Genomic DNA, 15,329 nt, shown 5'->3' on the forward strand with positions numbered 1-15,329 from the left:
TTGTTTGATTTGGATTTTATTTTATTTATTTTTTAAGATTTCATTTTTATTTATTTAAAAGATTTTATCCATTTATTTGAGAGAGAGAGTGTGTGAGCTGGGGGAGGGCAGGGGAGAGGTACAAGCAGACTCCCTGCTGAGCAGGGAGCCTGAAAAGGACTCCATCCCAGGATCCCAGGATCATGACCTGAGCTGAAGGTAGACGCTTAACCAACTGAACTACCCAGGTGCCCCTTAAGATTTTATTTTTTAAGTAATCTTTACACCCAGTATATGGCTTGAATTTACAATCCCAAGATCAAAGTTACATGCTTCACCAGCTGAGCCAGCCAGGTGCTCCGATTTGGATATTAATTCCAACAGTTTTCTTTCTCAGGCTTCTTAGTAGGTCTTGTCTCCATAGAAGCCTGACAAACTTTACTTTTCTTGATCCAATTTCACTTAAGTAGGATCCTCTCTTTTTTAGAGTGATTATTGGTAATTTCTTGTTCACCAGCTTTGTTAATATCATAAGTCTCCTTTTTCTCCCCTCATCTGCTGATCCTGAGTTCTATTTTTATGTGTCCTTTAGTTCTGCCCACTCATCTGGGGTTCATGGGGCTACCTCATCACCTAATTTTGTTGAACATTGTGTCTTTTGTTATCCTTGTTGTTCCATCTGTATGTTTGTTTTCTACTGAGATAATTGTAGATTCACTTGCAGTTGTAAGAAATAATAGATTATTTGCCTATTTGCCCAGTTTCCTTAAATGGTAACATTTTGCAAAACTATATTTATAATACCACAATGAGGATATTAACTGTTATGGGCTGAATTGTATTCCCCCCAGACTGATATGTTGAAGTCCGAACTCCCAGGACCTCAGAATATAGCTGTATTTGGAAGTAAGGCCTTTGAAGAGGTTATTAAGTTAAAACAAGATTGTTAGGCTGAGCGAAATAAGTCAATCAGAGAAAGATATGTATCATATGACCTCACTGATAATGAGGAATTCTTAATCTCAGGAAACAAACAGGTTGCTGGAGTGGTGGGGGGTGGGAAGGATGGGGTAGCTATGGTGAGCACTGTGAATTGTGTAAGACTGTTGAATTACAGACCTGTACCTCTGAAACAAATAATACATTATATGTTAAAAAAAAAAAGAAGATAGCAGGAAGGGAAAAATGAAGGGGGGGAAATTGGAGGGGGAGACGAACCATGAGAGACTATGGACTCTGAGAAACAAACTGAGGGTTCTAGAGGGGAGGGGCATCGGGGGATGGGTTAGCCTGGTGATGGGTGTTAAGGAGGGCACGTACTGAATGGAGCACTGTGTATTATACGCAAACAATGAATCACGGAACACTACATCAAAAACTAATGATGTAATGTATGGTGATTCAAATAACATAATAAAATTTTAAAAAAACAAAAACAAAAACAAGGTTGTTAGGGTGGCCCTAATCCAATCTGCTGTCCTTGTAAGAACAGGAAGTTTGGATGCAAAAAGAGACACCAGAGATGTTGTATACGGAGGAAAAACCATGTGAGGACACAGTGAGAACTTGGCTATCTGAAAGCCAAGGAGAGGCTTCAGAAGAAACCAAACCTGCTGACACCTTGATCTTGGATTTTTAGCCTCCAGAACTGAGAAAATGAATTTCTCTTATTTAAGCTACCCAATCTGGTATTTTGTTATGGTAGCCCTAATAAATGAATACTTTGGCATTGATACAGTCCACCACTCATATTCAGATTGCCAGTTTTATTGGTACTCATTTGTGTGTATTAGATCAGTACAGTACATTTTATTACCTATGTATGTTCCTGTTTCTACCAGCCCTTCTATTCTGCTCACATCCTACCAGCCTATTCCTAAGCTTTGACAACCATTAATGGGTCTTCCATTTCTGAAATTTTGTTTTTTAAAAAAATACTATATAAATGGAATCATATTATATGTAACCTTTGAGATTGGCTTTTTTCAATAAGCATAATTCCCTGGAGATTCATCTAGGTTGTTTCATGTATCAGTTGTTTTTTTTTTTTAAAGATTTTATTTATTTATTTGAGAGCGAGAGACCACAAGCAGGTGGAGGGGCAGAGAGAGAGGGAGAAGTAGGCTCCCTGCTGAGCAGAGAGCCAGACGTGGGGCTCTATCCCAGGACTCTGGGATCATGACCTGAGCTGAAGGCAGACACTTAACTGACTGAGCCACCCAGGCGCCCCAGTAGTTTGTTCTTTTTTATTCCTGAGTAGTAATCCATGGGTGTATCCTAGTTTATTTAACTTCATCTGTTGAAGGACATCTGGGTTGATTCCATTTCTTGACTTACAGATAAAGCTGTTACAAAGGGCGCCTGGGTGGCTTAGTCAGTTAAGTGTCTGCCTTCGGCTCAAATCATGATCCCGGGGTCCTGGGATTGAGCCCCACGTGGGGCTCCCAGCTCAGCAGGCAGCCTGCTTCTCCCTCTCCCTCTGCTGCTGTTCCTACTTGTGTCTCTCTCTCTCTTGCTGTCTCCCTCAAATAAATAAATAAAATCTTAAAAAAAAAAATAAAGCTGTTATGAACGTAATTTGTAATCTCTCTGGGATACATACCCAGGAGTGTAACTGCTGTATCACATGGTAATTACATGTTTAGTCTTTTAAGTAACTGCCAAACGTTTCCAGGGTGATTGTACCATTTTATATTCCTACCAGCAATATATAAGCTATCCAGTTTCTCCACATCCTTGCTAGCATTTGCTGTCATTATTATTTTAGGCATTCTGATGTATATGTAGTAACATTGTGGTTTTAATTTGCATTTCCCTAATGGCTAATATAGCACATCTTTTCATGTGCTTATTTACCATCTGTATATCCTCTTCTGAGAAATGTCTCTTTATGTCTTTTGCCGATTTTCTAATTGGATTTTAAATTTTTTTACTATTTGGAGAGTTCTTTATATATTCTAGTTACTAGTCCTTTGTCCTTTGTCAGATACATGGTTTGCAAATGTTTTTTTCCTGTCTGTACCTTGTCTTAATCCTTTTCACATGGGCTTTCACAGAGCAAAAGATTTTAATTTTAAATTTTACCAATTTTTCCTTTTATGGATTATGCTTTGGTATCAAATCCAGGAACTCTTTGCCTAGCCCCAGATCTCAGAGATTTTTTTCCTGTGTTGTTTTCTCCACGTTTTAAAGTTCTACATTTTATTTTTATTATTTTTTAAGATTTTATTTATTTGAGAGAGCGAGAAATCACCAGTGGAGGGGGAAGGACAGAAGGAGAGGGAGAAGCAGACTCCCTGTTGAGCAGGGAGCCTAATGTGGGGCTTGATCCCAGGACCCTGAGGTCATGACCTGAGCTGAAGGCAGATGCCTAACCAACTGAGCCACCCAATTGCCCCAAGTTCTGCATTTTATAGTTAAGTCTGATCTGTTTTGTATTAATTTTTATTTAAGGTGTGAAGTTAGGTTGAGGTTCATTTTTTTGCCTATGAATGTCCAGTTGTTCCAGCACCATTTGATGAGAAAGCTATCCTTCCTCCATTGAATTGCTTTTGCATCTTTGTAAAAAAGCAGTTGAGCATACATATGGGTCTATTTCTTGGTCTCCTTCATCTGTTTTGTTAATTTGAGGAGAGTCCAAACTAAGCCTTTGCTACTGTATAGCTTGCTTAGAACTCCTTGTTCATTCTTAAGCTTGATTTTTTTGTTGTTGTTGTTATTATCTTGGAAAACCTTTTTTTTTCTCTTGATCAAAAGGGACAAATATCTTATTAGGTAAAAAGTGTAAGATATGCAATAATTTGATTATTAACAGTTTTTCGAGTTTATCTTCTCTATAATATAGTGATAAATCAACATATTTGTTTCAGAGAATTCAGTTCTTTTCTAAATTACTTGGGTTAACATTTTCATGACAATTATGGCTCAATAATAATAAGTACACTTTGTTTATCTGGCATCTTGAGAAAACGGAGCTCTGCATTAATGGATTTTTGTATAACTAAAGTTTATCTCTTGGACAAAACTTAAAATTTTAATTATTTTTAGGGAAAATGTTTCCCACATGTGGTTAAATTTAAATAAAGGGTGGCAATTCAGTTACTTATGGAAATCTGCCAAGAATCCTTTTCTGGCATCTGGATGAACACAAGCAGATAGAGAGAAATTTGTTTCTCTCCCCAGAAAAGTCTCTTAAGCTTTCTGGCTCTGAAGTTTTGCAACTTTAGACCAGTTTCCTACGACCAATGCAAGGAAAGTTCCATCCCCCAACTGACAAATCTGTCAAAATCATGGATTTACCAAACCTTGTTTAAATAGCCTTTGAAGATTTCTGTGAAATTTTACCTGAAGGTATTCCCATTCTACCTTCAGAGCAGCATTTTAAGGAATGTTCTGGTTTTGAAAGCTAATAGTTATTTGATGGCCTAGCCTTCTTGTAAATATTTTCTTTTTAATATATGTAATGCAAGTGAATATATTCAATGAAAAGTATATATTTTATAAATAATATTCTTTCTATGAGTATATTGTTATGAATATAGTATATGTGAATATATTCTTGATATGTAATATTCTTTTTTTTTGCTAACTGGCTGGCTTCTTTCTGATGGATGAAAGTCTTACCACAAATTATATTTCCTGTATACTTAGTATTTAATGATGTGTTTATATACTGATAAGTTATAAAATCTGTGCTTTCCGTTAATAAAATAATTGCCTCAAATGTTTAGGGTTTTTTTCCTTTTTAGTAAACTCTACTCCCCTCCCCCCCATCTGGGGCTCAAACTCATGACCCTGAGATCAGGAGTTGTTTGCTCTACTGACAGAACCAGCCAGGCGCCCCTGGGGTTTTTCTTACTTAAAAATAATTTTTAGAGTCAAAATTCATTCTATAGATTTGCCTTATTACCATTTTAGTTGATGCCTTCCTGTTAATCATCCAAATAGATATTTGTCTTTCTAAGAGCAAACTATTGGCCTGAGAAGTAAGGATATCCTTATACATTATGTAGTAAGAAACAGTATTTTTGTTAAAAATGAAAGAATAATTCTGTATAATGTTTCTTTTTTTTTTTTTTTAAAGATTTTATTTATTTATTTGAGACAGAGAGAATGAGAGAGCACATGAGAGGGGGGAGGGTCAGAGGGAGAAGCAGGCTCCCTGCCAAGCAGGGAGCCCGATGCGGGACTCGATCCAGGGACTCCAGGATCATGACCTGAGCCGAAGGCAGTCGCTTAACCAACTGAGCCACCCAGGCGCCCCTGTATAATGTTTCTTGAGAAAAGTGTACATAGGTGAAAAGGTCAATTTGGCTATGTGAAAACTTAAACTTTTAAAGCTTGTTTTTTAAAAAAAAATGAAATCAAAAAGGAAGGCAACAGTTTGGAGAAAATGCAGTGATAGATAGTTGAGGCCCTCATGGCACTATATTATCTTAATGATTTACAAAAGAATTAATAAAACTTTGGGGAAGAATAGGTAAAATGAAGAGCAATTATCTGCCTCACTGATAATTAAGCATAAAATAATACAGCAATCCATTTACTTTTAATTTTCTTTTTTAAAATGTTTATTTATTTTAGGGAGAGAGGGAGCAAGAGTGCACGCACACGAGTGGGAGGGGCAGAGGGAGAGAGAGTCCCAAGCAGACTCTGGGCTGAGCGTGGAGCCTGTTGTGGGGCTCGATCTCATGATCCTGAGATCACGACCACCATAAACCAAGAGTTGGAGGCTTAATGGACTGTGCCATTGAGGAGTCTGTCCGTCGTTCGTTCGTTTGTTCGTTCGTTCCTTCCCTCCCTCCCTCCCTTCCTTCCTCCCTTTCTTTCTCCCTCCCTCCCTCTCTTTCTCTCTTCCAGTATAATTAACATAGTGTTATATATTAGTTTCAGGTGTACATTAGTTTCATCAGTTCTATGTTACTCAGTGCTCATCACCAAAAGTGTACTGTTAATCCCCTGCATCTGTTTCCCCATCCCCCCACCTGCCTCCCCACTCCTAACCATGTTTGTTCTCTATATTTAAGAGTCTGTTTTTTTGTTTGTCTCTTTTTTCCCATGTTCCTTTTCTGTTTCTTAATCCATTTATTTTTTTTTAAATCTATCAAATTAGCAAAAGTATGAAATGAGATAATGCCCATCGTTGGTGAGGGGAAAGGAAGGGAGGAGGTTATTCTCAGATATATTGCTGATGGGTATATAGCATTCTTTTTTTTTCTTTTAAATTTTGAAGGTGTAGGGGAGGAAAAACTTTATTCTACCCTCTTTGATTCTGTGGCTTGGCCTAAGTAATAAACAGATTAACAGGAGAGAAGCATACAGATGTTATTTAATATTTTTATGTGCACACAGGAGTCTTCATAAGGCAAATGAAGACCTGAATAAACAGAACTGAGAGCTTATATATATTTAAAACAAAGAATATATTTGTGAGGAAGTGACTAGACAAAGGAGTTTTAGCTAGAGGCCATAAATTGTGAGAAGTGACTAGAAAAATATATGGGGGATACTAATGGAAGATAAGGGTTACTTTATTTTATTTTTTTTAGATTTTATTTATTTACTTGAGAGAGAGAGAATGAGAGAGAGAGAGCACATGGGGCGGGGGGAAGGTCAGAGGGAGAAGCAGACTCCCTGCTGAGCAGGGAGCCCGAGGTGGGACTTGATCCCTGGACTCCAGGATCATGACCTGAGCTGAAGGCAGTCGCTTAACCAACTGAGCCACCCAGGAGCCCCAAGGGTTATTTTAGTAGATATATTTGTACAGATCCATTTTGGCATCATCTCCCGGTCTCTAGTGCTAAGAATGTTCTTCTCTTCCTATATAAGAAGGGCACCTTTCTCATGGGAAATTTTGTGACCTGCTTTTAGGTAGAAAGAGGGAGGTCACAGAGACCTTCCTGCATTTGCTATTTCTCACATGCTTTCAGCCCAAAATAATCACTATGCCAAAGTGACATATTGGCACCTTCTGAACCCCTTCAAAATGTAATACGTATACCAATAATGAACATATTGTGTATACAGTTGATGAATTGTTACAAATTGAATAAATGTGACTGGCACTCATATGAGAAGTTGGACTTTATCAGCACCTTAGAGGAACCCCTTATACTCTTTCCCATATCTAACACAGTCTTCCTGAAGGAAAACAGTATCCTGACTAATTGCTGAGTCATAGGGTATATATGCTTAGCTTTAGTAGAGACTGCCAGTTTTCCAGAATGATTGTATCAGTTTATACTGCCATTGGCAGTGTGTCAGTGTCCCAGTTGCTCTACTACTTCATGATTATCATTTTGAAAAGCATTTTGACAGAATGTATCCAGAGCTGTAAATACATCTATACCCATTTATCTAGCAATTCTACTAATTGAAAGGATGGAAAAAGATACATGCACAAAAACATGCCGCGAAGCAGAGGTCAGAGACCACAAGCTAAATCTGGCCAGCTGTAGCCCAAATCCAGTTACAGCCAGTTATACAAGTTGTTTGTGGCTGCTTTTGTGCTACAATGGAAGAGTTTAGTAGTTATTTCAGAAACCTTGGAAAACAGAAAATATTTACTATCTGACCCTCTCCAGAAAAAGCTTGCTGACCCCTACATTAGAGCATTATTTAGAATAGTAAAAGATTAGCAATAACCAGTATATCCATCAGTTGGGGAATTACTAGATAAATCTGGTGTAAGCACTTGATGGAATAGGATATAGCCATTTAAAATGATGATGATAGAGATTATTCATCCAGCAAATATTTATTGGGCATTTGCTACATGTTAGGTACTTTTCTAGGTGCTGGCAAATCAGTAAACACTAGAATTCATGCCCTCATAGAACTTTAATTTTAGTGGAGGAGATAGAAAATAAATAAGTACATGAAATAACATGTTAAGAAGTGAGTGCCAAGATGGGAAAAAAAGGGAAGGAAGATATGAAAAATTTCAGGGTGAGGGCTTGACATTTTAGATTGCCTTCTTTCTCTGAGAAAATGACTTTTGAGTAAGGACTTGAAATAAGTGAAAGGGCTTGACATGCAAGTAGCTGGAGGAAGAGCATTTGAGGCAGAGAAAAAGCAAGTACAAAGGGACAAAGTTGGAAATGTGCCTGATGTGTTCTAGGAACAACAAAAAGATGAAGGGCTGTAATAGAGTGAAGGAGGGAGAGAGTAGCAAGGGATGAGGTTGGACAGGTAATGGGGGTGGGGGTGGCAGTGAGGACGCATCATGGTCAACCTTGTAGCAACAGGAAAAATCCCTATCATAAATTGTTCAAGTAAAAAAAGAATGCTTTTCTCACTTCCATTTTCCCTCCCTCCCTCTCTGCTAGGTAATGACAGTCATGTAAAGCAATGCACAATAAGGAAAAGACTAGAAGAAAATAATGCCAACATTCTTAATGTCCACGGATTATGAATTATGCTTCTTGCCACACTTAATATAATTTGGCTATCTTTTATAATAAAATGCATATTTAGAAACTTGAATGATTTTGTATACTTTAGAAATCAATTACTTTAGTTGATTGTAGCCTGCCAGTGGATAGCACTTTTTTTTTTTTTTAAAGATTTATTTATTTATTTGAGAGAGGGCACAAGCATGCAGTGGGGGGAGGGAGCAGAGGGAAGGGGAAGAGAGAATCTCAAGCAGACTCCCCGCTGAGTGCAGAGCATGTCATGGGGCTCAATCTCAGGACCCTGAGATCACAACCTGAGCCAAAACCAAGGGTCGACGCTTAACCAACTGAGCCACCCAGGCGCCCCAGATAGCACTGTCTTAAATCATCTAAGGAGTTGCTGGTTTTTTAATTATTAATTTTTCAGTGTTTGAACCAGAAGGAACTATGGCTATTATCTATTTTCACCCCTTCATTTTATGTTTTATAGGTAAGGAAATGATCTGGAGAAGTGAAGGAACTCAGGCTTTCAGTTCTTTTTCTTAGGTGTTTATATGTTCCATCACTATTTAATCGGAGGTTATTCTGCACTTTAGTGATTTTTGTGATTAATGACTTACTTAATCTTTAACATAAAAAGAAAATCCTTGAAAATAATGAAATCTAAATCTGTGTTGTCCGGATCTTCTTAGTGTGAAAACTAAGGTAGCAAATATGGTGTTAATAATGAATTCTTTTGGCTAGCATCTGGATTAAGACCATGGATGTAGTAGAGCTCAGACTGCCTGGGTTTGTTTCTGGCCCTTGTTAGTGCTTAACCTCTCTGTGCTTTGGTTTCCCATTCACAAAATGATTTGTTACTAGGTATATACCTCATAGGGTTGTTGTGAGGATTAAATGAATTCATGTGGGTAGAATGCCAGGCACCTCAGCCAATTTATTATTGAGGCTTAAATATCAGGAAGGGAAGCTATTTGAACACTAGGTACCAGAGAAAATTGAGTTCAACAAATACTTGAATTGTGTTGTTGAAAGTGTATATATCTCTCTACTTTGACTTCATGGGTATCATGTAGCAGTTTATTAACATTTTAAAGCCTATCATCTTAATTAACACAGTGGCTTCAAATTGTGCTTATGCTATAAACCCTTCACAGATGGTTATCAAATTTTGGGGGAAATAATACTTATTTTTATTTGAGTAGGAGAAATACTGTGACTTAGTGAATGGTCTGAGTAAGTGGGTCATGTTACAAAACAGAGCAAGATGAGTGGTAAAAAAAGCTGGGTGGCACAGTGTCCAGCCAGCGCTAGGAAAGATAGCTTGTTTACTGGAGCATGCAGGAACTTTGTTTTGTGCCTATATAGGTCAGGGCAGTAAAGAGCTCCATATACACAGACCACACTGGTGAAAGGGAATCAAATAGAGACTGATGAGGATGTAACCTTGTCCTTTGAAGTGTGCATTCAAAATTTTAGTATTTGAATGCCCTTAACCTGAGAGAGGCAGAGCACCGTAGATCTCACATAATGGGTATAGTTAAGAATTAACACTTTTAAAAAAAGTTTTTCTAGAAAATGATTTTCAAAATACATGATAAAACTTGTGAAAATTTGAAGTATGGGAGCACCTGGGTGGCACAGTCAGTTAAGCATCGGACTCTTGGTTTTGGCTCAGGTCATGATCTCAGGGTCGTGAAATCGAGCCCCCAGCTGGGCTCTGCGCTCAGCTCGGAGTCTGCTTAAAGTTTTTCTCTCCCCTCTCCTCTGCTTGCTCCTCCCCTCCCAAATAAATAAATCTTTAAAAATTTTTTGAAGTATGGATAAAACAAACTTTAACTTAGGGTACTTTGACAATTTGTGAAAAAAAAGTTATATTTTTCTTAGAGGTATTTATCTTAGTGAAGGATAATTTTATACACACGCTGTATCCCTAATGTATTTTGTGTTTGTGGCTATCTGGGGATTGCATAAAATTCTGTTACTTTTTAGTGGGAAAAATCTGAAATCTTTTTGATATGTTGATTTTGTTTTCTTCAGTACCTAAGTCTTGAGAAGTTTTAACCTGCTCAAGCTGCTGTTTTTTTCTTTTTTCTTTTTTTTTTTAAAGATTTTATTTATTTATTTGAGAGAGAGAATGAGAGAGAGAGAGCACATGAGAGGGGGGAGGGTCAGAGGGAGAAGCAGACTCCCCGCCGAGCCTGGAGCCGATGCGGGACTCAATCCCGGGACTCCAGGATCATGACCTGAGCCGAAGGCAGTCACCCAACCAACTGAGCCACCCAGGCGCCTGTTTTTTTTCTTTTTAACATAGCTGGATTAGTGCAGTTGTAGTCAGCAGTGTTTCTGCCACACTAGCTTCATAAGAAAGTTTCTGCCTTCCTTGCAGAATCATGGGTTATAACTTAGGGTTTCTGTGGGCACATTAATTCTAAATAGAACCTGGGGATTGTGCTTAACTAGAAGTGTGGTGGTTTTGGTAGTGAGTTCCTAACAGGACTCAGGTACTTATATGCTCAGTAAGACATTGCTGTTGTAGCAATTGTGGTATTTAATTGAACCTGAAGGTCCCATGGAATTTTCCTAGTCCATTATATTAAACTGAGAAAGTTTTTTAAAATGCAATTCAGTATTTATGATTTAGTTAATAGTTAAGCTAAGGACTTTTAGAAGCATTTGGAAGAGGGAGGAAGGAAGCCATACATTTACAGAGACCTTCATGAAACACAAAATTGTGACACTGAATTAGCCTTTCTTTCCCGGCCCTCTGCTGTACACCAGGCTCTGGTCCAAAGAGTAGCGTATGACTCAGATTTCCCCTTAACACCCTTGTTGTTGGGTTTGTTATTCTTTTCAGGGTTGGGTTGGTGTATCATATGCACATAATTAATCTGAATACTCAGAAAGGATGTATGGACTCTCTCTTTAGGTTTTAATAAATGACTATGATTGAATATTTTAGTTTGATTCTTTTGAGTAGGAATTTTTTGTTCTTTGTGATAAATATACAGCATTAGCACCAGGGGAATTAAATTCCTATCAACTAGGATATCAGTCAACCTTTTTGTTCCTGTAAGATCAAGTATGACTCTGAGATATTGTGTCTCTTAGCTTTACTTGGTAATTCTTAATCTTTTGGGGGGGTTTTCAACCCCTTTGAGAATTGTATAAAAAATTTGGATTCTCTTCTTAGAAAATGCACATCTGCAAATACAGCATGCAATTTTGTATAAATTTTAGGAAATATGTGGATCTTTCTGACATGTTATGCTAACAGTCTCTATTTTGTGTATTTACATTTTAGCATATGACTTTCTCCTGTTTTCTTTAGAATGGAAACCTTAAAGGTTTGAGATAAGGATTAGGAGAGTGAGCTTATGGGTTTCCAGGGAAAATTTATGTTTTTGAAGGAGGGGATACCATGGGTATTTTTCCATCAGAAATCCATTTAAACTGTTGTTTCTGATAATGTACGAGTAGTGCATCTGGTTAAATCATTCTTCTGCACTGTAGGTTATGAAAAAATAGTGTCTCACTACTGGTACATTCACAAAGGCAGTCTAGCAAGGAAAAATTAAAAAGCTTAAACTCTCATTCTCATTTCTACTGGAATAAAGAGGGAGAATTCATTATGTCAAGCATTACAAATAAGCATGTATTAAAGCGGCTACATATGATGATGGCACATTGTTGGAACACCCCATGAAAGATAATTTGCATGGAAGATGATTATTCAATAGGGCTTTAATTTACAAAAACATTCCACAATTTAATTGAGCCCTTTTTGCACACACTGCTTTGCTTCAATAGATTGCATTTGCTCCCTGCATATGTACAATGCCATAAGAGTGGTTAAAATCTGATTCAGTCTAGCTGGAAGGTGAAACAACAGCTGAAAATCATGTCATAAAAATATACATTATTAAACATTTGAGAATTGTTTTTGAAATCAGTTGTCTGTTGGCTGATTTGTACCATAAAGCTGATTGTCTAGTTTTCTTTTTTCTAATAAGATTTGTATAAGATTATTTGGCCCTGTTGGCCACTAGTTAAACTATATGGTTCAATTTAAGAATTTTTCACTTTTACAGGCTAGTCACCTATATTGTACTTTTGCAAAATGAGCATACATAGCCTGCATTTATAGTTATTATAGAAAGAAAATTATTTGGTGATAAAGAAGACACTAAAACAAACATTTCAACAAACAGCTGACTTATGATTAAAATGCCTAGAAAGTTAATGCAGTTAATCTGTCTCCCCTTATCCATGGGGAGATAGATTCCAAGACCACCAGTAGATCCCTGAAATTGCAGATAGTACCAAATGAGATATCTATATATAGCTATATAGATATATATATAGATACACACTATTTTTTATTGATGTATATGTATGATAAAGTTCAATTTATAAATTAGACTCAGTAAGAGATTAACAACCAACAGTAATAGAACAATTATAATAATATACTGTAATAAAAGTTATGTGAATGTGGTCTCTCTCAAAATATCATCTTGTACTGGACTCACCCATCATCTTGTGATGATGTGAGATGATAAAATGCCTAAGTGGTGAGGTGAATGACGTAGTGTTGGGCTACTATTGACCTGACACTGTGTCAGGAGGATCATCAGCTTAAAGACCACAATTGACTGTGGATAACTGAAATATTGGAAAGCAAAACCTCAGATAAGGGGGGCTACTATATATGGTTAGAAAAAAAAGATAAGAAAGTAATGTAGGTATGTCTAGTGTCTTCTCTGTCTGTATTAGAATAGTATTATGGATAAACTTTATCCTAGAGAGGAGGTTTTGTGTGAGCCTGAACTGACTCCTTATGGATGTTCCATCCTTGAGCATTTAAAATAAGCCTTGTTGTGAGAAGCCAAGCCCATTCTTGGTGGGGAAACACTAAAGATATGTCCAAATAAGGAAGACATGGAAGACCTGCAGGTTAAGTCAGGAGGAGCAAGATAAGGATGTCTGTTGTCTCCATTGTTTTGGAGTCCTAAGATAAGGCAAGAAAAATGGATATAGATGTTGGAAAGGAAACCATATAATTATCACCATTTGTAGGAATAGTGATGGCATAGAGAAAAAGAATATTTTTGAGAATAAGATGAAGTTTAAAGTGGAGGGGAGGGAGGTTGAAACATTTTTTATTGAGTACCCTCCATGTTTTTTGGTGAATGAAGGCTTTCTGATGAAAGGGGAGGGGCAGAGAGGGAAATGGGCAACTAAGAAGAATGAAAAGAAAGGATTTAGAATAGCTGTGGTGAAAAAGTATTTGGTGTAGCTCTAAGAGTTCTAAGAGGGTAAATTGTATGAAGGCGGTATGGAGTCAGTCAAGAAAGGTTGGTTCCTGTGCGTCAGGGTGATCTCTGAATTCTCTGAGCATAAGCAGTTGATTACCTGTGTGGGCAGCTTGATGACCACCTTAAGGTGATAAATAAGTGGTTCAGCTTCTTCCACAAAAGTTTGCTTCTGAGATCTGATATTTGACTCCGTGAGACCCTGAAGTTGGAGATCCTATAGGATGAATTATAATTAAGGTAAGGGAAAAAGGAAGGATGAAACTATTTGGAGGAGAAGCTGTGTTATTTTTGTAGTGGGCCATCTGTTAGTAGAGGTCTCTGATTATGTACAAAAAAGTCTAGATGGAAATTCCCACTTCCTAGGGTTATTGTGGAGATTAACTAAATTAGATGTGAAAGTGGATATTTATTGTTTCCTACAGTGCTCTGCATTATAGTAAGCTCTTAGTAGATACCTGCTTTAAAACAAAAGCAAAAGTCCTGTGCCCTGTGAGCCCATTCTTTTCAGATATTTAAGCGATTTTATCTCCCATACATTCTTTCAATATCAGCATCTTTAAACTTTTTCTTTGCACTGGTCCTGGCCTCTGTTCCTTCATCTCTGCCTCTGCATCCTGAGAAACCTGTGCTTGAGCCTGCTATTTCTTATCCGTTTCCTTCTTTCATAGCCAGATTCTTAAATAAATGGATTACAGTGCTATCTTTTCTTTTATTACTAATTCTCTTTAATCCCAGGGGAATTTGGCTGTCTCTACCTCCCTTCTACTCAAAGTCTCCACAAAATTAAACATACCTAATAGACAAACACCGAAGTAAATGATCAGGTGATAATAAGTGCTGTGGAGAAAAATAATTCAAGTTAGGGACTGCCAGGCACATGTTGGGGATTGGGGGCTCTGGGATGGTCAGGAAGGTGTCTCTTTTTTTGGGGGGGGGTTCTCTAATAAGTGGACACTAAAGCAGATTTAAGGAAGTGAAGGAGCAAATCATACAGATATCTGGGAAAAAAATTCCAGGCAGCCAATGCAAAATCCCTGTAGTGGGGGCAAGGTTGGTGCATTTGAAGAAGAGCAGGGAGGGTTTTGCAGATGGTATAGAGTAAGAAGGGGATGATGTCAGAGAGGTAAGTAGATTGACATTGGGAGCATGTGGAAATTGTCTTCTGATTGCTTCTTTTTCCTCAGTGAGAGTGAGAATGAAGCAGAAGGGATTGGAGATTTGAAGAGATGTTCAATTAGGACAGTAGAGAGAATGGACTTGAGCAAAGTGTTATCCTTCAACCAGCAGCACCAGTATCATCTGGGAATGTGTTAGAAGTGCAAATTCTTGGATCTCATCCCAGACCTACTGAATCAGAAACTCCAGAGGTGAGGGCAAACAGTCTGTGTTTTAACAAGCTTTCTGGGTTACGCACAAAAATGTTTGAAAGCCATTGGACTAGAGAGTTAAGTACAATTACTAGGTAGCCCTGAGGACCTACTTGAGTTTAGTGATGTTAAGTTTAATGTGAAAATAGTCATTAGGTTATGTTGAGGGAAGAAAGGGATGAGGGAATTGAGTGTGTACAAGGAATTGTTTTAAATGATGTACTGCAAAATCTAAACTGCATAAAGAAAGAAGTAAGAATGGGTCATTGGGG

At 37.6% G+C, this 15,329-nt stretch overlaps 1 protein-coding gene across 3 annotated transcripts in view; it reads left to right on the forward strand.

Annotated features, from left to right (window-relative positions):
* Positions 1-15,329, forward strand: part of KIAA1958 (KIAA1958 ortholog) — a 147,904-nt gene that overhangs the window by 10,769 nt on the left and 121,806 nt on the right. Inside the window, exon 1 of one of the 3 annotated variants that reach the window (XM_081803382.1) lies at positions 14,658-15,057. The exons of the other annotated variants lie outside the window; for them this stretch is intronic. The gene's annotated coding sequence lies outside the window, so the exon portion shown is untranslated. Of the gene's footprint in view, positions 1-14,657; positions 15,058-15,329 lie in introns of those variants that run through there. 3 annotated transcript variants of the gene reach the window in all.

Source organism: Leptonychotes weddellii, chromosome 14 (assembly GCF_054177405.1).
Source record: "Leptonychotes weddellii isolate Sample4059 chromosome 14, ASM5417740v2, whole genome shotgun sequence".
NCBI lineage: Eukaryota > Metazoa > Chordata > Mammalia > Carnivora > Phocidae > Leptonychotes > Leptonychotes weddellii.